This window comes from Oryctolagus cuniculus, chromosome 6 (genome assembly GCF_964237555.1).
Source record: "Oryctolagus cuniculus chromosome 6, mOryCun1.1, whole genome shotgun sequence".
NCBI classification, from domain to species: domain Eukaryota; kingdom Metazoa; phylum Chordata; class Mammalia; order Lagomorpha; family Leporidae; genus Oryctolagus; species Oryctolagus cuniculus.
In genome coordinates, this window is record NC_091437.1 from 15262266 (window position 1) to 15284334 (window position 22069).

General features: G+C 44.6%; 1 long non-coding RNA gene across 3 annotated transcripts in view; it reads right to left on the reverse strand.

Moving 5' to 3' along the window:
- The window catches only part of LOC103347859 (uncharacterized), a 210790-nt gene that overhangs the window by 161800 nt on the left and 26921 nt on the right, over positions 1 to 22069 (reverse strand). For all 3 annotated transcript variants that reach the window (XR_011389676.1, XR_007918935.2, XR_516366.3), the window contains exon 3: positions 13071 to 13220. This is a non-coding gene — a long non-coding RNA (uncharacterized lncRNA). The remainder of the gene's footprint in view (positions 1 to 13070; positions 13221 to 22069) is intronic.

Sequence of the window (22069 nt, forward strand, 5' to 3'; positions counted from 1 at the left end):
TTCTAGGGGGGCTGCCGTTGTGGCGTTAGAGGGTACAGCAGCCACCTGCAACACCAGCATCCTGTGTGGGTACTGGTTCAAGTCTGGGCTGTTTCACTTCTGGTCCAGCTCCCTGCTATTGGTCTGGGAAAGGCAATGGAGGACGAACTAAGTGTTTGGGTGCCCACCACCTTTCGTGAGAGACCCAAATGAAGCTCCTGACTTATGGCTTTTGCCTGGCCCAGGGCTGGTGGTTGTGGCCATCTGGGGAGTTAAACAGCAGGTGGAAGATCTTTCTCTTTCCCTCTTCTAACTCTTACTGTCAAATAAATAAATAAATAAATAAACCTTAAAAAAAAAAAAGACAAGAAAGGCGTTCTGAGCAGAGGACTGGTTATTGAAGGCAAGTCTGGTCTCACTGTCACTCATTCCTCTTCACCCTGTGATTGGTCCTCTGCACACACAGGCCCACTGCCAGCCGCCATGACACACTGGACTAATGGGGCTGCCTGGCCTTGCACTGTGATCCTTGCAAATGTGAGAACAAACCCTTTCCTTTTGAACTTCACTTCGCTCAGGTATTCTGGCGAGAGCAGTGAAAGGAATGTAGTCGCCTTGGAAGAACACAAGCATGCCCAGGGCAGAGCATGGGAAACAAGACCTCACTAGAAGTGAGCACGCGATGTCCCCAAGGTAAACATGGCCATTCCTCCACAGACAGACAGTCATTACACGAACTCCCAAATAGGAGACCACGCGGTCTTTCCATCAGTGGGGTTGACAGACTAGTTGAAGGAACTTAACTACAAAATGCATCAAACAGCTTAAAAATGGTATTACTGCTGGACTATTAGTACTTGCAATAAACACTGGTTTATTAACAGGTGCCTAACCAACAGATGATTACAATTAATTGTGTCAGAAACGTTTACAGAACCAGAATCACATAGAGACCCTGAGAGTCCTCTTGCTTTTCACACTCAAGCTGCATCATTTTCCCTGAACAACCAACCTGACAGAGTGGATGATAAGCGCCTTTTGAAAAGCCTTTTGTTCCATTTCTTAAGGTTTTTAAGTTAAATAACACTGAATAGAGAAGGTATTCTTCTTTCTATGGGTATTCGGAGACCACAAGCAGGCAGATTTCAGTCAAAAGGGTCCCCTGGTTAGTGATACATCATCCTCAGAGCAGTCATGACCCCATGGTTTCTGGGGTGCAATTCTTTTAACTATTATCCCTCGCCCCATCACAACATCCAACAAAGAAATTCAATACATGTATTTAAAGTGAATCCTTCCCAACTCCCTTCCACTGGCATGCTCCTACATGTCCATCAAAACAGAGAAAAGACACTGGAGGAAAACATTTGTAACATAGTCCTTTCACTCAACGTCTGCCTGGGAAAGGCACCCACGCTGAGAAGTGGAGGAGTTAACACGACGTATTTCCTGTACACCATTCCATCCCATGACTTGATGCATTCCATCTGTCCATGCAAGCTCCTACGTCACTACATATGTGCCTCAATGACATTCACATCCATGTCGCCTTTATAATTCCCAGTTTTCTTAGAGGTCAAGTACCAGGCTCACCTCTTTTGGTTCCTTTCTTCTCTAAGATCCTATTCTTTTAATTTTTTTCAGCTTTTGTGGTTCACTGTTTGTCCAGGGCAGGCATTTGGTGCAGTGGTTAAGCTGTGGCTTGGCCTGCCCACATGCCACAAGGGAACACTTGAACTCAGGTCCCAACTGTGTTCAGGATTCCAGCTCTCTGCTACTGCGCACCCTGGAAAGAAACAGACTATTGGGTCCTGGCTCCTGGCTTCAGCCATCATTTGGGGACTGAACCAGCGGATGAAAGACACCTCTCTCTCCCTCTCTCTCGCTTTGTCTTTCAAATATAATGAACATTTTTACCAAAGATGCTATGCAACATGTTCATCTATTCTGAAACACACGAGTTTGAACATCCCCTTGCCAACAGACACTGAGCTGTCCCTTCACTCTCTCTATAGCTAACTCGTTCTCAAATCCCACGTTGGGTTGTATCATTAGCTTGCTCTCTCAATTTTCTAAGCACACAGTGATCATATTAGACATAATAGGGGCCACAAATGATTTCACAGAGACCTCACTTGTTCACCCTGACAAGTTCTGGAAGACAAAGCGGAACTTCAGTATTCAGGGAACACCTGCAGGGTCAGCCTTGTCTCAGGCCTCGTTACCTGTAACTCCTGCTACAACTCGCAATGCTCTCACCCTTTCTTTCCCATTCACTGGCCCAGGACTCTTTTTTTTTTTTTTTTTTTTTTTTTTTTTTTTTTTTTTTTTGACAGGCAGAGTGGACAGCGAGAGAGAGAGAGAGAGACAGAGAGAAAGGTCTTCCTTTGCCATTGGTTCACCCCACAATGGCCGCCACGGCTGGCGCAATGCACTGATCTGAAGCCAGGAGCCAGGTGCTTATCCTGGTCTCCCATGGGGTGCAGGGCCCAAGGACTTGGGCCATCCTCCACTGCACTCCCGGGCCACAGCAGAGAGCGGGACTGGAAGAGGGCAACCAGGACAGAATCCGGCGCCCCGACCGGGACTAGAACCCAGGGTGCTGGCGCCGCAGGTGGAGGATTAGCCTAGTGAGCCGCGGCGCCGGCCCCAGGATCCTTCCCAAGTGAGACAGCTCACATCACAGTGGCTGGAGCTCTGTCCCCACTTGTTTGCTTGCTTGACTTAGTCTGTTTTTCTATACCGGTACACATTCCCCTGACACCACTGTACCTAGTTATTGGTTCTCTCTTAAACTACTCATCTGTTTCCCTTTTATTATAACACAGTTCTTTGATCAACGTGAACATTTCCTTATTAACTTTCCCCAGAATTCCTTTATTATTCCCATAACCTTCAGAGCACTTATTGCAATTTATCACGATATTTTTGTTCTGTCTTTTGTTCTCCCCAGCCAGAATATAAGTCCCATGAAGGCAGGGATCGTGTCTGACTGGAGATAACACTGGATCTCTAGCATTTAACAAAGCACTGGGTGCAGAGAGAGTTCCCAGGAACTGTTTCTCAAGTTGATAAATATGTGGGTTATTTCATGTGTCAGTGCTGTGAATTTCAAGGAGATTTTAAAGTTAATAAAACAATAAAACTAAACATGAAAAGCCCTTTTTAAGGACCCACTATGCACTAAACACTTACTCTTTATAAAACTGTATGATTTTATAAGTCTATGTAATCCTTTATAAAAGGATATAATTGTATAGATGAAGGATTAAGATACAGGAAAGTTAAGTCAATTGCTCACAATTTAGCTGTTAATGGTAGATGTGAACTTTAATCCCACTTCCATCTGATTCTGAACTCAGACCTGCGCCCCGCACCGTACTGCCCTCGGGTGAGCACTTATGATTTACGGATAGCTTCAGCTAATCTTCAGAACCCTGCAATCAAAGCTCTTTGAACTTCAGGGCGCCTCTCCATCCTGTTTCTCCATGCCCTGGAATGCACACGCAGGAAACAACCGATTCCTGTCGGAAGCATTGCACTTCCATTACTTGTGTTTCAATTTCCTTGTCACGAAACTGTCTGGAATTATGATTATATATCGTTTTGCTTAAAGACATCTCATTTCCATAAATCTTAGACCTGGATTCTTGGGGTGTAATCAATTTGCAGATGTCACATTTAATACATATAAAAACGGATGTTTCCCTGGATTACTGAGTCATTGAAATGGCATAGAATAGCTTTTTCTGTATTTGGGGTAAATGTATCACGAGAGCGTAACCGTGGTTGCAGAGTGACAGGGTGGACATGAGCTGTTGTACACCCACCATGTTTAACGCTCAGAGTGGAGCCCAGGGTGCCCAGGCGTTACACAATGGGCACAGTGCTAAGCAGCTTTCCAGTGGCTTAGCTACAAGCACCCCAATCGTGCCATAGCACACATATTGTGAGTTACTGGGCTTGCTGGTGGCACAGGGAGCAGCAGGCTAAGCTCTTTGTAACACACACCACTTATTACTGTTTCCCACGTGAATGTCTCAGAAATAAAACATTCTAAGGTTTCTTCCTAAGAGTGTTGTGACTTCTTTCTTACTCACTTCTGCCTAATTCTCCTTTGCTTCAGTTCCACTGCCCACAGTCTCATTGTGTTTGGTTCTGTCACTCTTGCCCTCTCAGTACAAAGTGCAGTAGTTACACTCACTGCACATTCAACTATTACTCTACAATGGGGAAATTGGTATTCATTCTAGGAGTTATGAAAATGGAAATCCCACATGAACTTACTGAGCCTCTAATCCAAGTCTGGATGTGGGATTGACACCGTTCAGAAACCTTAAGAATAATCATTTTTGGCAGCCTCCGATTTTCTCCAACATTTACACATGAGGTCAACAAACTGCGCATTGTGCATCTAACATGGTACAGGATTTGCTTACATACACATGAACAATCTATATTCCCAGCCAAAAACGAGTTCACAGGTTAAAGGAGTGAATTTGCATAAAGAGAGATATTTTAAGTATTATGAACTAACAAATACTTTGAGAACTTCCTAGCAAAAGGTACAGCTCAAATGACAGCGAGAGCTTCTGATTAAGTTCACTCCTCACAGATGGCACAAGTGACCTAGGAAAGTTCACTTGCGCCAGCTGGGACCTGACAAACCAGCACAAAGAAAGGAGGAGGCCCTCAGGTGATCAGTCCTGTGGATAACACGCAGAAGAACAAGCACAGAATGCTAGCTTTATCGAATAAAGGCAGTGGAAACAAGAATTTATGGTTCTACATTTATTTCTATTAAAGACATAAGTATAATTACAAACAAAAACTAGTGAAGGCAAATAACAAGAATAACTTTCATTTCTTATTTCTTTGTTTTCTTTTTGAACATTTCATATAAAGCAATAGTTAAATTTCTTTTTTTTAAACTTTTATTTAGTAAATATAAATTTCCAAAGTACAGTTTATGGATTACAATGGCTTTCCCCTCCCCATAACTTCCCTCCCACTCGCACCCCTCCCATCTCCTGCTCCCTCTCCCCTTCCATTCACATCAAGATTCATTTTCAATTCTCTTGATATACAGAAGATCAATTTAGTATATATTAAGTAAAGATTTCATCAGTTTGCACCCACACAGAAACACAAAGTGCAAAATACTGTTTCAGTACTGGTTATAGCATTACTTTACATTGGACACACATTAAGGACAGAGATCCTACATGAGGAGTAAGTACACATTGACTCCTCTTGTTGACTTAACAATTTGACACCCTTGTTTATAGCATCAGTAATCTCCCTAGGCTCTAGTCATGAGTTGCCAAGGCTATGGAAGCCTTTTGAGTTCACCAACTCCGATCTTATTTAGATAGGGTCATAGTCAAAGTGGAAGTTCACTTCTCCCTCCAGAGAAAGGTACCTCCTCCTTTGATGGCCCGTTCTTTCTACTGGGATCTCACTCGCAGAGATCTTTCATTTAGGTCCTCTTTTTTTTTTTTTGCCACAGTGTCTTGGCTTTCCATGCCTAAAATACTCTCATGGGCTCTTCAGCCAGATCTGAATGCCTTAAGGGCTGATTCTGAGGCCAGAGTGCTGTTTAGGACATCTGCCATTCCATGAGTCTGCTGTGTATCCCACTTCCCATGTTGGATCTTTAATGTCATTATTGCCTATAGAACATCATACAGCTATAACTAATTAAACTTTGACAAACTAATCTTTCTCAATGCCAGGAGAAAGGACAGACTCTTTAACAAGTGGTGTAGTGAAAACTGGATTTTCACATGCCGACATCTGAAACAAGACCCCTACCCTAGACCTTAAACAAAAATAAACTCACAATGGATTAAAAGATATGAATAAGCATTTTTCAAAGAAAGAAACACAAATGGCCAACTGACACATGAGAAAATGCTGAGGATCAATAGCTATCAGGGAAATGGTAAATGAAATGCGGTATCATTCAACTCACAAAGGCTATTCCCCAAAAATCAAATAACAACAAATATTGCCAAGGACATGGAGAAAAAGGTACCTTAATACACTGATGGTGGGAAGACAACCAGTGCAACCACTATTGAAGACAGTATGGAGATCCCTCAGAAAACGAAAAATAGGTCTATCATATGACTGAGCTACCCACCTCCAGGAATACATCCAGAGGAAATGAAATCAGCATATGAGAGAGATACCTCCATCCCATGTTTACAGCAGCTCAACTCACATTAGCTAAGATATGAATGTCCATAAGCTGATGACGAGATAAAGAAAGAGTGGTATATTTACACAATGGAAGATGACCCAGCCATAGAAAAGAATGAAACCCCGACATCTGCAACAAGACAGATGCAAGTGGAGATCATTATCTATGTAAAATAAGCCAGACCCAAAAAGACAAACATCAATTTTTCTCTCATTTGCAGTCATTATTATATACAGAGTATACAAATGTGGATGTCATATCAATTGGTATATAGTTATAAATACTGCTTCACTCAACCACGCCATGTAAATGACAATATACTCTTCTTTCCCACTTTAAAAAAAGAGTAGATGGAGGAGGGGGAATTGTGAGAACTCTTGGGGTTCTAGTAATTTGCTCTGTTCTTAGTTGGGGTGTTGGTGATGAGGGTAATGAGATGACAAAGAGCTCTTTCATCTGTACACTTCTGTGCCCTTCTTGGTATGTATACTGTATTTTGGTGAAATGGTTAAAACCAAAATCAACATAAAGCAATATGATAAAGCTGAAAAAAAGAACATCGCTTTTTCCTTATTATGGAGACCACTATATACAAATATACAAAGTTTTATGGACTTGTAGACTTTGCTTCCTACCGAATATCCCCTGAGACTAACAGTTGCCAGCATATTCTCAATTGCTATTCCAGTGTGCATCCCCTCTAAGTGTTGAAGATAGGAGTCACTTCATGTCTAACGTGCCATAGGATGAGACGCTGGTAAAATGAACGAGCAAATCATTTTGAAGAACTATTTGCAGGAGCCAGTGCTGTGGCACAGTAAACTAAGACTCCATGTGTAGCATTGGCTTGCCATATGGACACTGGTTCATGTCCTGGCTGCTCCTCTTCTGATCCACTCTCTGTTGTGGCCTGGGAAAATGGTAGAAGATGGTCCAAGGGCTTGGGCCCCTGTACTCATGGGAGACCCAGAAGAAGCTCCTGGCTTCGGATCTGCCCAGCTCTGGCCCTTGTGCCCATTTGGGGAATGAACCAGTGGATGGAGGACCTTTCTCTCTGTCTCTCTCACTGTCTGTAACTCTATTTTCAAGTTAAATAAATAAACCTTTAAAAAAGAGAACTATTTGCCAACAATCCACTTAAAACTTTAAATGCATAAACTTTACAGTCCAACAATTTCACTTGATATCTACACTAGATGAAAATCTCATGTGTTATAAGAATGTTCACAGCAGCACTATTTGTAATAATGAATCATCAGAAATAATTACACCTTCAGAAACAAATGAGATCTTTTTTAAAAAAGATTTTATTTATTTCAGAAGTAGAGCAGAGACAGAAAGGTCTTCCATCTACTGGTTCACTCCCCAGTGGTGGCAGTGGCTGGAGCTAAGCCAATCTGAAGCCAGGAGCTTCTTCCAGGTCGTCCATGTGGGTGCAGGGGCCCAAAAACTTGGGCCATCTTCCCCTGCTTTCGCAGGCCATCACAGAGAGCTGGATCAGAAGATGAGCAGGCAGGACTTGAACTAATGCCCATTTGAGTTGCCAGCACTGCAGGTGGAGGCTTAGCCCACCATGCCACAGCGCCGGCCCCATCAACTATGTACTCTTAAAGGAGGATCTGTAGCGATGAAACATAATTAGGTCAACTGAAATGAAAAGACTTTCAAAATGCACTGCTGGACACATAGCACATGAAACAGAAATACAAGTCAGCAGATCAAAACAGCATTTCTGTTCAACATCATTTGATTCCGTGTTTTCGAGATATGTAGGCAGTTGCATGGAAACAGAAAACAGCGTAACAGAACAACAATGATTATGGTAGAGAATTTTGGAAATGGAAGTGGTGAGCAGGTGTAATTTTAACTTGTTAGCTGTTTACAAGATTGTTTTATAATGACAACACATTCATGTACTGCTTATGCATTTAAAAGTAAATGCAAGCTTTAAAGGCAAGAAAAGAGATTACGAATAAGTTCTACTAGCGCTTGTCTGTTAGGGGCTGCATTGAGCACTGGGAGAATTGTGTACCAGGATCTGGAGCCGGTCGGCATCTGCTAATCCACAAGCCTCGGGTGTTTTCAAACGAGTAAAGACTTACTGTAGAGAAAGGGTCTCGCTCCATTTTATACTCTATGGGCTCTGTCGTTTTGTAATGCCACTTAGCAAATGTCAGCTTTCATCTCCCTGTCTTTATTTTTATTTTTATTTTTTATTTATTTATTTTTTTTTTCCTACAAGGTTCTAACAAAGTCCCTGACTCATGCATACTTTCTTGGGGTTTGTGCTGGAAGTGGACATCCTGTGTCTCGTGCTGATGAGAACTTGAGTCTGGACCCCAGGAGCATCTTTTCTCCCTTGCAACCTCTCAGTTGTGTGATAAGTCCTGTCTTTTTCTCGGTATCCATGTGAGTTGAATTTGGCATCCGTGTAAACATGAAAGTGACCGTGTAAGCTTCTTACTAACCATGATATTTTCCTACTAATCAGGTCAAGTGCTGTATCATCATCTTAACATGATATTACTTCATTCTGGTTTATACATTGTATTTAAGTCTATTTTATTAATTTATCTGAGTGGAAGAGCGAGAGTACGTGAGAGGGAGGGAAGGAGGGAGGGAGAGGGAGAGGGAGAGAGAGAGAGAGAGAGAGAGAGAAACACTAGCATGCTCCCCCAAAAGCCCACAACTGCCGAAGCAGAGCCAGGATGAAGCAAGGAGCGAGGAACTCGGTCTTGGTCTCCAGCAAGGGTAGCAAGGACCCAGCTACTTGAGACATCACCACGGCCTCCCAGAGTCGACGTTAGCAGGAAGCTGAAATTAGGAGCTGGTGATCCCATCTACACGGTCCAACAGGGAACCAGGGCACCCGCATCTCTGGCTTAAGTGCTAGGCCAAATGCCTGCCCCTAAATCTATTTTTAATTAAAAAAAAACACATATTAAAAACAATTCATAAAGCAGTCAACAGATTATGCTTACATTCATGGCAGAAATTGATCCATTCATTCATTCAACTGTTCATTGATTACTTCCTCTGTACCAGGCATTTCTTAAGAACTGTGACACATAAACAGGTGGAAAATAAGAACAAAAATTCTACTTCATGAAACTTGGTACTTTATCAACAGGTGGCAAACCATTAACATACTGATTAATTAAATTATATTTAGTCTCTCTCTCTACATATTTAGCATTAAGGCAAAAAGAGAAAAAAGTAAAAAGAATATAGTGAGAAGGCCAAGAATAGCAGTGTTTTGTGGTGCCTGGGTCACTTTACTAAGAGCAAGAACTTCATGGAGATAAAAGATTTTGCTGTAGTTCATCTATTGTCAAAGTCCAAACGAGATCACTTCTAGCAAGGATGAGGAACACCAAGAAAGAAAACAAGAATTAAATCCTAGGACACCAAAATTTAAAAGACCCAGAAGATCAGGATGATCTTGCAAGAATGAGAAGTAAAAGCCAGTAAGTTGGAAAAAATCCAAGCAAGTTTAGCATCATGGGAACCAAGTAACCAGCAGGGTGACAAGCAGTCACGAGCGATGGTGTGTAGGAAACGGCAGTGGTGCATAAAGCAAGATGGAACTGAGAACTGGGGCCATTAGAGATCACCCTTTTGGTGACCTTGAAAAGAACAACGACAAGAGAATGTTAGAGAGCTAGAACACGGGGCTGGCACTGTGCCTCCACCTGCTGTGCTACATCCCTTACCGGCAGTGTCTGAGTCCTGGCTGCTCCACTTCCAGCTCAGCTCCCTGCTAATGCACCTGGAAAAGCAGTGGAGGATGACCCAAGTACTTGGGCCCCTGCACTCATGTGGGTGACCCAGAAGATGCTCCTGGCTTTGGACTTGGCAGCTCCAGTCAATGCAGCCATCTGGGGAGTGAATCAATAAAGAGAAGATTCTCTCTCTTCTCTCTGTATCTCTGCCTTTCAAGTAAATAAATAAATCTTAAAAAAAAAGAAAGAAAAGAACTAGAACATTCCCAGGAGTGGGCATTTGCCACTGCTGCTTGGGATAACTGTGTTTCCTAAGAGAACCTGCTCTGAGTCCCAGCTTCCTGTTAGTCCACACCTGCGGAGACAACAGATCAGGACTCAATTACCATGAGAGAGACCTGGATGGAACTCCAGGCTGCTGGCTTTGGACCTGCCCAGCTCTGGCTGCTGTGGGCATTTGGGGAGTAAACTCCTTTGATGGAAACTTCTATCTGCCTTTCAAATAAAAATAAAAATAAAAATAAAAAGAAAGAAAGAAAGAAAGGGAGAGGGAGAGGGAGGGAGGGAGAGGGAGAGAGGGAGGGAGGGAGAGGGAGAGGGAGAGGGAGGGAGGGAGAAGGAGGGAGGGAGAGGGAGAAGAAGGGAAGGGGCATTCCCAACACCTATGTGCTCTTTTCTGTTTTGTTTTCTGCATTCTCTCACCCAGAACCATTTCGAGAATTTTATACTAATCATTCCCTTATACTTTCTATAGTTTCACCACCAACATCTGCATTCTGAATGGTAAAGTTACCTCTACCCATGTGACGTCACAGCTAAGGTGTCTCGTGAAGCACATGTTACAGTTTCGGAATGTGAGCCTAGTTACCATACTACCTATCTCCCAGAACTTGGCAATTTGGAAAGCACTGGCATACTGAAGACTCGATTGCTGAGTCCAGTTTCAGAGATTCTGCAGGGGCTGCACAAGAGCCATGGGAGGGGGGGCACAGCTCAGGTTCCGGCTGCTCAGGGCTTCAGCCATGAGTTAGGCAAGGGAGGGAGTCTTAACATTTTTTGGAGGAAAATTAAAAATTGATAGGAAAAATTTCCAGACATGAACTTTAATAAACATTTAATTTCTCTAAGATGGGTAATTCCACATGTGTATTTCAATCTCTACAAAAAAATTAATACTAGAATGAAGTGAGATAACTTGAACCAATCTGGGGACTTTGTAAATAGCTAGTAATGAGTGAGAAGTGTGAAATTATGAACGGCCCTTGTATTACCTGTTCAAATGCTAGGTAAGACAACATAGCTAGTTGTAAAGCTGAATGGGATATAAAGAGAATTTTCAATCAAAACACCCTGTAGCTTCACAGTTAACTAAGGGACGCGTTCCTACGACACCTGTCAGAGATTTTATTGGACTACTGCTGCTATGCATTATTCCTTGCAAGCCAGAACTGCCAACTTCTGACTAACACCAACAACGGTATAGGAGCTGTGCACTCTGGGGGGCTATTACATGTGGTGAAGTGAAGAACCCTCTGCTGACCTGCTGATCCTCTGCAAACCAGAGGGATCAACTGTACCTCTGGTTTCCAGCACATTTGGCTTTTAATCCTGAGTGCTCACATGAAATTATACATACGGGAAGCTGGGGGCAGATGGGTGGGAATAGCCTTTTTTTTTTTTTTTTTTGACAGGCAGAGTGGATAGTGAGAGAGAGAGACAGAGAGAAAGGTCATCCTTTTGCCGTTGGTTCACCCTCCAATGGCCACCAGGGCCGGCGCACCGCGCTGATCGGAAGGCAGGAGCCAGGTACTTCTCCTGGTCTCCCATGGGGTGCAGGGCCCAAGCACTTGGGCCATCCTCCACTGCACTCCCTGGCCACAGCAGAGAGCTGGCCTGGAAGAGGGGCAACCGGGACAGAATCCGGTGCCCCGACCGGGACTAGAACTAGCCGGCACCGCTAGGTGGAGGATTAGCCTGTTGAGCCATGGCGCTGGCCAGGAATAGCCTTTTTGACTCTCTAACATCTTCCTTAAAAAAGAAAATGCCAATCTGATCAATTCAGAGAAATGATGATTATAAACTTTCATTAAAGAAAGAGGGACATGACCAGCTTCAGTGAAGAGAGCTCAAAGGTATTCTCCTCTGTGGTTGGGGTCAGCAGAAAGAGATGCTATCGAGACCCTGGGATCCCTAGCACCACAGGGATGATGGGGTTTGGGGACAACAAAACACACGTGCTAGAAGTTAAACATGAGAATACAAGCAGGTACAACATTCACAATCAACAGCAAGAATGATAACCAGGGTGTCCTGGCTGAGCCTGTGGCAGGGGATAACAGAAGCCAGCACCTTCAGAGAGAGCAGGACAGACAGAATGGCTGACTTCCGCAAGGAATAAAAATCAAGAGTCGGTAAGCAGAAGGCCAGCATCTACTTCAGGAGTGGAAAATCATGATCCCTCATTAACCCAGACCTGAGGGAGGCCCAGCCAACACTGATTTCAGCCTGCTCTTTGCAGCAGCAATTCCAGTTCACCTTCTACTGGATTCCCGACCCATGGAAACTGTCATGCAATATGTGATTATGTTTTAAGCTGCTAAATGTATAATAATTTGTTACACAGCAATCGAAAATTAATAGACTCAGCCAGTCCCTACTTCGATCCACATTCAACAGTTCATCTGATTGGCCTGGAAGTGTTGTAGGGGACCCAGCACAAGAGGGTGCCTGGGAGCTGGCCCAGCCTCGACAGCAGTATGTTCAGGGGAGCCATGTGCCCCAGTAGACTCAGCAGAACCAGGAAGAACTGGGGTGTGCCAGGGCTGTGTGTTGTCCCTGATAAGCCCACAAAAAGAGTGACAGCACAGACCTTCACAGTGCTAGAACAAGGCTGTGACGTCGGATGCCGAGAAATATTATTTGAGTAACAGCTCCTGTCATCTACCAGATGCTGAACAAGACTATCTGACCAGGGCTTATTAAGTAGGCCAGAGGTGTCCGTGTGGGCTAGGTGTTACCAGACTCCATGTTACAAGATCAAGCAAATTAAGCAGTAAGGTCTAGCAATAATAATTCCATGGAAATGATACATTTAGGATTGTATCCAAGCAGATAAAGACAAGTAATTTATGCAAACAAATGGAGCAAAATATTGTAACATCTACCTCTTTTGCACTGATACATCTCTCTCAGTTCACACTTAGCGACCTTGTGGCAGGAATCGTGGACCAGGTTCATGGCAGAGTTGACTCAGTGTTTTGTTACATGCCGTGGATGAACTGCATTCCTATCAGAGTCCTGGTCCAGAGGTGACACTAAAGGACAGGGATGAAGGGAAATTTTTACAGTGGACAACTTCAAAGTCCATTAAAAAGAGTGAGATGTCACCAGTGTCACTGAAGACAAGGCAAAGACAGCTGTGCCCTCTGGGACATCAACTGCAGTCTAGCAAGGGCATGGTAACCATGGATTCTGACACCTCAGGAGTGCAAGGTACTTATTTGCCAGATAAAGCAATCAAACCAGCATAAGACTGGCTGCAGGAGAGGGGAATCGACATTTGGTGGTGGTAGAAGAAGTGGTGCATATCAGCTACGGCTCTGAAACCAGCTGCAGCAGCTACTGGATGTCCCACTGCACTTTCTGAAGTTCTTTTCAGAGGCTGGTCAGCTGCAGCTATAAGGTATCAGTAGATATCAGAGCATGAGTGGTATCAGAGCAGGAGTGGTGCAAGACACTTTTGACGCTACTCCCCACCCTGTGTATCTCCTGCACACTCTAAGTGCACTTTTGGCTACTGCACACGGTCCCTTACCTGCTGGTCGGTTCTGTCTCTGGCTCTTTGCTTTGCCTGAGGGTTTCTGCAGTGCTATGGCAGACTGTCTAGTGCACATGTAATGCAAAAGTGCCAGAGATTCGGTGCCCTCAGTGCAACACACAATCCATGAGGGCTGGTCCAGAGTGGATAAATCCTTCAGCTTGCTAAATTTTGATATTATCCTCATGTGGTTCAGACTGCACAGAGATTTTCAATTGCAGTAAATGCGACCATGCAAGAGCACTGGTCTTCATGCTTTCTGGCTTGCACACATTCTTGATAAGCAGTACATTCCGGAGCTTTGTTAAGTTGGTAAAAATATTTTCATGTAAGTTTCTTCTAAATACTTAGGGTATCATTTATAGATGATTGTCACAGATGATAGTATTACAATAAAATATACACTTTGATATTTACCATGTAATTCTGGTGCATTCACATTTTATTGACATCCTTGGGGACAGTTGATTTAGCTCACTTGATTTATTGAAATTTTTGACCACATAGCCTATATTGCTGAGTAAAACCACTGTAAAAAAATAATCTGACATATTCTCCCTCTAAACAACAAAATATCTTCTTGTTCTCATCTGACTGAATTTCAGGACTGCCTCTACCAGGGCCAAGAGGAAAACATCCCAGCTCCTGAGCGTACAGCAGGAGTCAGCATGCAGGAAGGTCACGTGTCTAACGAACAAGATCGAGAATCAGGGGTGGCCAATTGCAGAAGACGCGAGGGGACAGCCAGATTACTTGATGTGTCAGCCATCTTCTAAACAACACAGAGGAAATGAAGACAAGCAAGTTTTTAATAAAAGAAAAATAATACCAATTGGTTTGGAAGGTAAAAAAAAAAAAATCAGTCTCCCAGTATTCCATGCTCAACACTATCAGTTCATGTTCAAGTATCAGATCCATCAACTACTAGATATCTGATGTCCATTAAGGGACAGAATATTCTTCAGACTTGAGCTCTCATGTATAAAATAAGAACAATAATAATCTAAGATCCATGATAATAACTACAAGAAAGAATTTTGGTGAAAATGCTGTAAACTTTAAGAAATTATGCAAACATTAGAAATTACTATTATAGAAGATCTATCTTTACACATGCAGGAAAAGTAATATTTGTTTTAAAAATTGGCGCAAAAAGAATAAAGTTCCATACTCCCATATTTCATTAACCTATAATTTATAAAATGGAAGGCATGTGTCAACATTGTTAGAAGTTTATTCTTCAGGCTGGTGCCACGGCACACTTGGCACCCCGCGTTCTAATCCCGGTTGGGGCGTTGGATTCTATCCCGGTTGCTCCTCTTCCAGGCCAGCTCTCTGCTGTGGCCCGGGAGTGCAGTGGAGGATGGCCCAGGTCCTTGGGCCCTGCACCCGCATGGGAGACCAGGAGGAAGCACCTGGCTCCTGGCTTCGGATCAGCACAGGACGTCAGCCGTAGTGACCATAAAGGGGGTGAACCAACAGAAGGAAGACCTTTCTCTCTGTCTCTCTCACTGTCTAACTCTGCCTGTCAAAATAAATAAATAAATAAAGTGGTTATTAAAAAAAAGTTTATTCTTCAAATGCCATAGTGGGTTATAAGTTTGCCAATTCATCTTAGTGTCATACTTTTATAACCACACAATCCATACAACGGGCTGCATCAGCCAGGAGGTGAGAAAAGAACGCATTCAACGGAAAGATACAAGCATGGAATGCACTTAGCGTGAACAGAAAATCGCCTACTTGAACAAACAAGCTGTACTATTTGGCTTTTATCAGGAGATGATTTTATGCCCAGAGGCAAAACACAGCTGTATCTTGTGTTTCTTTCTAGCGAACATTATGGACTGAAAGGGACAAGCCACAGAAGTGGCAAGGAAATCACGTCCTCTACAGTGGAAACAAAGCAGAAATGCACCAAACAGGTCATTTCTGACTTCCCGTCTAAGGCCAAAAATGCACCTCGTTTGCCCAGAGAGGCTCCTCCTGACGTCCTGATTAAAGGCAATCAGAGCACGGTGCCTGGCAATCCTGTCTAATTTAAAAACTATCATATCAAGTGATAACTGCTAATAACTACCAATGTTACACAGCGTGAAAATGAAGGTCAAATGCTATCATTTGAATGTTAAATAAGGTGAAGAATATAACTAGCTTTGAACAAGGAAAATTTCACTTCTCTTGAAATTTTTTTTTTACTCTAAAAATGTATTCCCGAATCTTACACCAGGCTGCATTTTCTCTCCAAGTGTCTGACACAAGGGCTGTCCTGCAGGGATTAGGACATTCCTGTCCATCCCTGGCAAGCTGCTCCTGCAAAGACCCTATTCTTCTTCCTTCCCAAAACCCAGAATTTTCCAGAATAGGTCAAGACGTTGACTAATAGTAAAATTATCTAACACAGATATTCTCATGCTCAAAGAAGAAAGCCAGCATCTTCTAGTAAAGGTTCCCCACCCCAAGGTAGGAAACATGACACAGTGGCTTAAGCCACTCCTTGGGATGCAGGCATCCCCTATCAGAGTGCTTAGGATTGAGTCTGACTCTATGCCCTACATAGCTCCCTGATAATGGGCCTGGGAGACAGTAGATGATGGCTCTAGTACTTGGGTTCCTGTCCACATGTGGGTTTATCCATATGAGTGGACTTCCTGGCTACTGGTATTGGCCTGGCCCAGCCTCAGTTACTGTAAGCATTTGGGGATTAAGATTACCACGCATATGTGTGTACTGGCCCCTCTGCCATTCAGACGAATAGTAAATCTTTAAAAAAAAAAGTCTCACCTCCCCCAAAGATTGTACCTGTGAGGGCACAGTAGGTCCTTGCTGAGTGTCATTAATATTGCAGTGTTGTGGGTTATCCTGTAGTTCCATCCTCTTCATCAGCCTTAAGCTGACTGTTGCAAAGCCTGCTCACCCTGCACATTAATAATTTTTCCCCATCCACATTTTATATTTCTAATGTTATTGCTAGAAATAATGATGATGTATTTGTGTATTATGGTTGTGGTGTTCCTGATTAGAATGCAAATGAAACAAGGGGCATTAAACCAAATCCGTATGTAACGTTAACAATTAACATCTACTTCTAAGCCAAATTATCAAGCAGAGTCTGGGGAATGAGACATCCCAGTCTCAGCGGAAAAAAACAAATGGGCAGGAATCTGCAGCAGGTTTGATCAAGAGGAACAAAGGTGTAAGACTGATGATCAAAAGGCTCCAAACAGTCAGATGGAGAAGCACTACTGCAGGGAAAGCCACCAGGGAAAGAGGAGGCCAGAGAACCCACCACCTCCCAGCTGTGCATCGCACTAACCTTGAATCTAGTTTTATCCACACCATCTATCTGGTACAAGCAACTTCCTGGAAACCCAAACCAAGATTGAACAGTTAAGGGCTGGTGTTGTGGCACAGCAGGTAAAGCCACCTAAAGGTTAGAATCCCGGCTGCTCCACTTCCAGCCCAGCACTCTGCTGTGGCCTGGGAAAGCAGTAGAGAATGGCCCCAGTCCTTGGGCCCCTGCACCCACGTGGAAGACCAAGAAGAAGCTCCTCGCCCCCAGCTTCAGCCTCCTATTGGAGAGAGTTGGGAAGTGAACCAGCAGGTGGAAGATCTCTCCCTCTCTCTGTTTGTCTGTCTGTCTCTCTCTCTCTGCCTCTTCCTCTCCTTCTCTGTAACTCTGACTTTAAAATAAATAAACCTTTAAATAATAATATGAACTTTTAAAAATGGAATGCTGATTCTGAAAAGAATCTTAATGGTAGTGACCGGCATTCCTATTTCGGGGGAGCTGTAGAACAGTTACAGCTGTGAGACTGAGCAGCTACAGCCAGAGCGATCTTCCCTTCCCGGCGCTGCATGTGTTCCAAGACTGTCGCTCCCCCTCTTCGTGGAGGAACGACACTAAGCCCTGCCTAGGCTTCACATCCGAGTCATGGCACCATTATGTCGCTCCCCGTCTTCGTGGAGGAACGACACAGGACCCTGCGCTGTTCTTTCGTCTGCTCGGCCCTCCCCGGGTTTGCTGCTGGTTCTTCCCGGGTTGGCTACTATCCCTTCCACCTCCGTGAAAGGGCGGTTCCCCCTGGCCGCTTTCCCCACTTCCGCAGGGGAGCGGCACACCGCCGGCCGGCTCTTCTCGGGGGCTGCACAGGTGTTCCTTCAGCTAGATGTTCCCCTTAGATGTTCCTGGTGCATGCCGTCTCTCTCCTCCTTTATAGTCCTCCTCCGCCAATCCCAACTCGGCTGCCCACACGCCGAGTATGCTGCTCTCCAATCAGGAGCCAGTCCCACAGTTTACTGGCTGAACTGGAGGCAGCTGTGCGGAAGCTGTTTACCTCTCTCCCAGCGCCATATTGTGGGAGAGCAGATGCATAGAATAAGTCTTAATTCCAGTAACTCAGTCCAGTCCGGATTGCTCCCCACAAAGACCTCAGTGGATGTCTGAAACCAAAGACAATACTACGCCCTACACACGTACTTCGCTTTTTCCAATACATGCATATCTCTGTCAAGTATGTAAAGCTCAATATCTAAATCAGGCAGAATAAAAGATTAAGAAAATTAATCAATAATTAAATAGGCTAATTATAAGGATGCATTAGAATAAAATTGCTGGGGTCTCTACTCTTGCACTTCAGAGCCATTATGGAGTTAATATGGTGACGTGAACACCATGTACGGCAATACCATGACAGGGCAACTGATCAACCGGATGGCTACGGAGTGACAGGCGAGCAGGCAGCATCCACACAGGGACACACGGAAGAAAGACACAATTCACACCAGGGCAGGACGGAGCAGCCAGTGCACGATTCTGGCAGTGATCCTCAGAAAGGCATACAACGACCAGGTTAAAATTATTCCTGGCATGTCCCACTTGATATTTTCAGACCATCGCAGATAACTGGAACCACAGATGAGGGGAGAGTCTTGTAGATGGAGAACAGGAACGGAGATAATGCATTGTGCGCGTTTGGCGTTCCGCGGACCTGGCACACACAAGAAGCTAGGTTTTGCAGATGCAATCCCTCTCTTTTACAGATAAGCAAAGGTCACACGCAGCCTGAGTGCCAAGGCTGGGACTCAGGCCTCTGAAACCTCATTTCCCGGTCAATGCGCTACACTTGCTAGTTGGATACTCATCCTGTATCAATTTTTTACAGATTATTTTATTTGTTTATTTGAAAGTCAGAGTTACATAGAGGCAGAGGCAGTGAGAGAGAGGTCTTCCATCCACTGGTTCACTCCCCAAATGGCTGCAACAGCTAGAGGTGTGCTGATTCGAAGCCAGGAGACAGGAGCTTCTCCTAGGTCTCCCACATGGGTGCAGGGGCCCAAAACCTTGGGCCATCTTCTACCACTTTCTCAGGCCACAGCACTGGATCAGGTGGAGCAACCAGGACTTGAATCATACCCATATAGGATGCCAGTGCCGCAGGCAGAGGCTTAGCCCATTATGTCACAGAACTGGTCTGTGTATCAGTTTTTAAATGGTGAAAATTAAATATACTGTTTGCCATCATCATCCACCCCCATGTTTGCTCATGACCTCTCGGCCTTGGCCACGTGGCTCCCCACTCTGTTTTCTTTTCTTTTCTTTTTTTTTTTTTTTTTTTTTTGACAGGCAGAGTGGACAGTGAGAGAGACAGAGACAGAGAGAAAGGTCTTCCTTTGCCGTTGGTTCACCCTCCAATGGCTGCCGCGGCCAGCGCACTGTGGCCGGCACACTGCGCTGATCCGATGGCAGGAGCCAGGTGCTTCTCCTGGTCTCCCATGGGGTGCAGGGCCCAAGCACTTGGGCCATCCTCCACTGCACTCCCAGGCCACAGCAGAGAGCTGGCCTGGAAGAGGGGCAACCAGGACAGAATCCGGCGCCCCGACCGGGACTAGAACCCAGTGTGCCGGCGCCGCAAGGCGGAGGATTAGCCTATTGAGCCACGGGCGCCGGCCCCCACTCTGTTTTCTAATGAAAAGCCTGAACAAGGACAGCTTAAGGCCATCCACTGGTCCTTCCCTTTTGAGCTGCAGCCCCGTATTCAGGGCCAGGGTGAACGCTCCAGGCCTCAGTAGGTATCTGCTGCACAGGCAGAGACAGGCACCTGTGTCTCCAACTCAGCCTGAGATCACAGCCTGAACAGCAGTAAACATAGAAGCTCTGGAATTCCTGCATGGTCACACCCTTTCCCACACCTGCCTGTCCCTCCCCATCTCTTCACCATCTCTGTGCAGGTGTAGAACAGGTGTTCTCGGGAGGCAGAACTCCCTGGGGCATCTCCACATCAGATTCACTGAGAGAGCTCACTCGTCGTCACAGGCAGCGGCAAGGAACTCCAAGGAGGATCTGTGCCACTGAGGGCGTTAGGAGGCCAGGTAAGGATGCTTGGGTGAGTGACCAGAAGAAGTCGCAGCTCCTGGAAAGCTGCATGGAAGTGGGTAGCAAAGGTTCCAAGAGATGTGCACCCCACAGTAGGCGTGGGTACAGTGGCCATTGGCCACAAGTAACACATCAGGACAGCCACTGGTGCCATGGCGGTTTAAGCTCTTGTCCAGGGACTGTGTCGTGTGCAAGCCACAGCCGGGGCCACCCAGTGCGTTCCTGCTGCAGGGGAGTTGAGGCCATCTCCACCTCCATCCACAGTATGTGGAATCCTCCAGACCTCATCAAAGATTTCCTCTGCATTCCCACGAGAACCAACAACAGCGCTGCATGGGTCTCTCTCTGGGACACGAAGACAGGCAGCTGCATTGTAATATAGATTTTGCCGCCCACGTTAACAGTGCACTTGGCCACTGTGTGCACCTTGCCACTTTCATTTGTCTTCTGGAAATGTGAGTGTAATCTTTGGGTCACCTTCAGCATCCTGTAACCTCACTTAGAGCTTGCAGTAGAGAGATTGCTCTTCCGAGCCATGATGGAGAACCAGCAGACAGACTCAGGAGAGAACAGAACCTGTGGTGCTGACTTCCATCATGAGCAGGTGGGTGGCCTAAGATTTTTCAGTCACCTGTCGGATCTGTCTTTCCCGTGCAAATGCATCAGTGAGATCGCCTTTGCTTATATGTTGCTGGTTTCCCCCTTCAAGTTGTTTGGCTTGCTCTCCACTGAGTTCTTTTGAGCTAAGTTTGTCAAAATCGATATTCAAGAGAATGCCGGACTATGTGGCTAATTCCACAGAGTGCCTGCCAGGCACCTCTTCCTCCTGGAAGGAAATGATGGGCCTGCTTCCATCAAATATTGATCACAAAGAACTGCTGGGTGGGGAGAGAATTCTGCCTATCAGATGCATTCTGGTGCTTGTTTGCTGTACTGCAGAGGTGCTGCCCTGCTCAGAAAACAGAAATTGCGTGGGGAACACTCTCCGCCTAGGAATTAAAAACAAGGCTCTAATATTAAAGGGAAAACCAAATGCTAATGCCAGGAAGCAGCTCGCAAACCCATTAGCATGCTCGCTGCCATTTGAAGGCGCAATGATTGAAGTCATTGTCTTAATGCAAGATTACTAAATAATGCATCCCATAAAAGAAAGACATTGTATTGGCCATAAAGCGTGCGTAATGGCAATGGAATTCATACTTACTTAATGACACTTTAGAATCGGATGGTAATTAAAACGAAGCAGGAATTTTTAAAAGGCAAGAGAAATTCAAACCCACCAGTATGCAAAATGAAACATGCTCTTTGGTTTGCAAGCACAGAGAGACGTTTCATACAAGATTTCTTACTCTTTTTTTTTTCCTTTTCCTTTTCCTTTTTGAGCCTACTGGGAATGGCACAATTTTGACTCCTCAGTATTTCCACTTCTAATTGCTAGGAGGGTTCATTATCAGCTGTCTAACTTGTAATACGTCAACCTCGCGAAGCTGAGTTACAAAAGAGGCTCACACATCTGATGGGCTGCTGTGCTAAATACATCTTAATTTGTGCTGCATCTGCTGTTTTCCAATTTGTTTGTCATGCTGTGAAGGCTGCAGACTTTGTTAGAGCAGCTCCCTGATTTTTTTTTTCTTTAAAAATGCATCAAGACTTCATTTTTAAGAAATGGCTGTCTTCCATCATTGTTTCCGTGTGGCTTGGAATGCCATAAACTCAATTCTGTTATGCACTTATATGTATGAAAATTCCTGTGCATTTGAATATGTGTGTATATATATATCAAAATATATACACAAATATTTGCCTGTGTATCAAGCCAAATACTCGGTTTAATCACCTAAAGCAAAACAAACTTCCCTTAGCCATAACTGGATACACAAAGTGACACATCCACCAGCCTCATAACTGTGGCACTGGGAAAAGAGCTTCCTGTCCCTGGAGTCTGGCTTTGCTGCCCTTGCTCCACACAA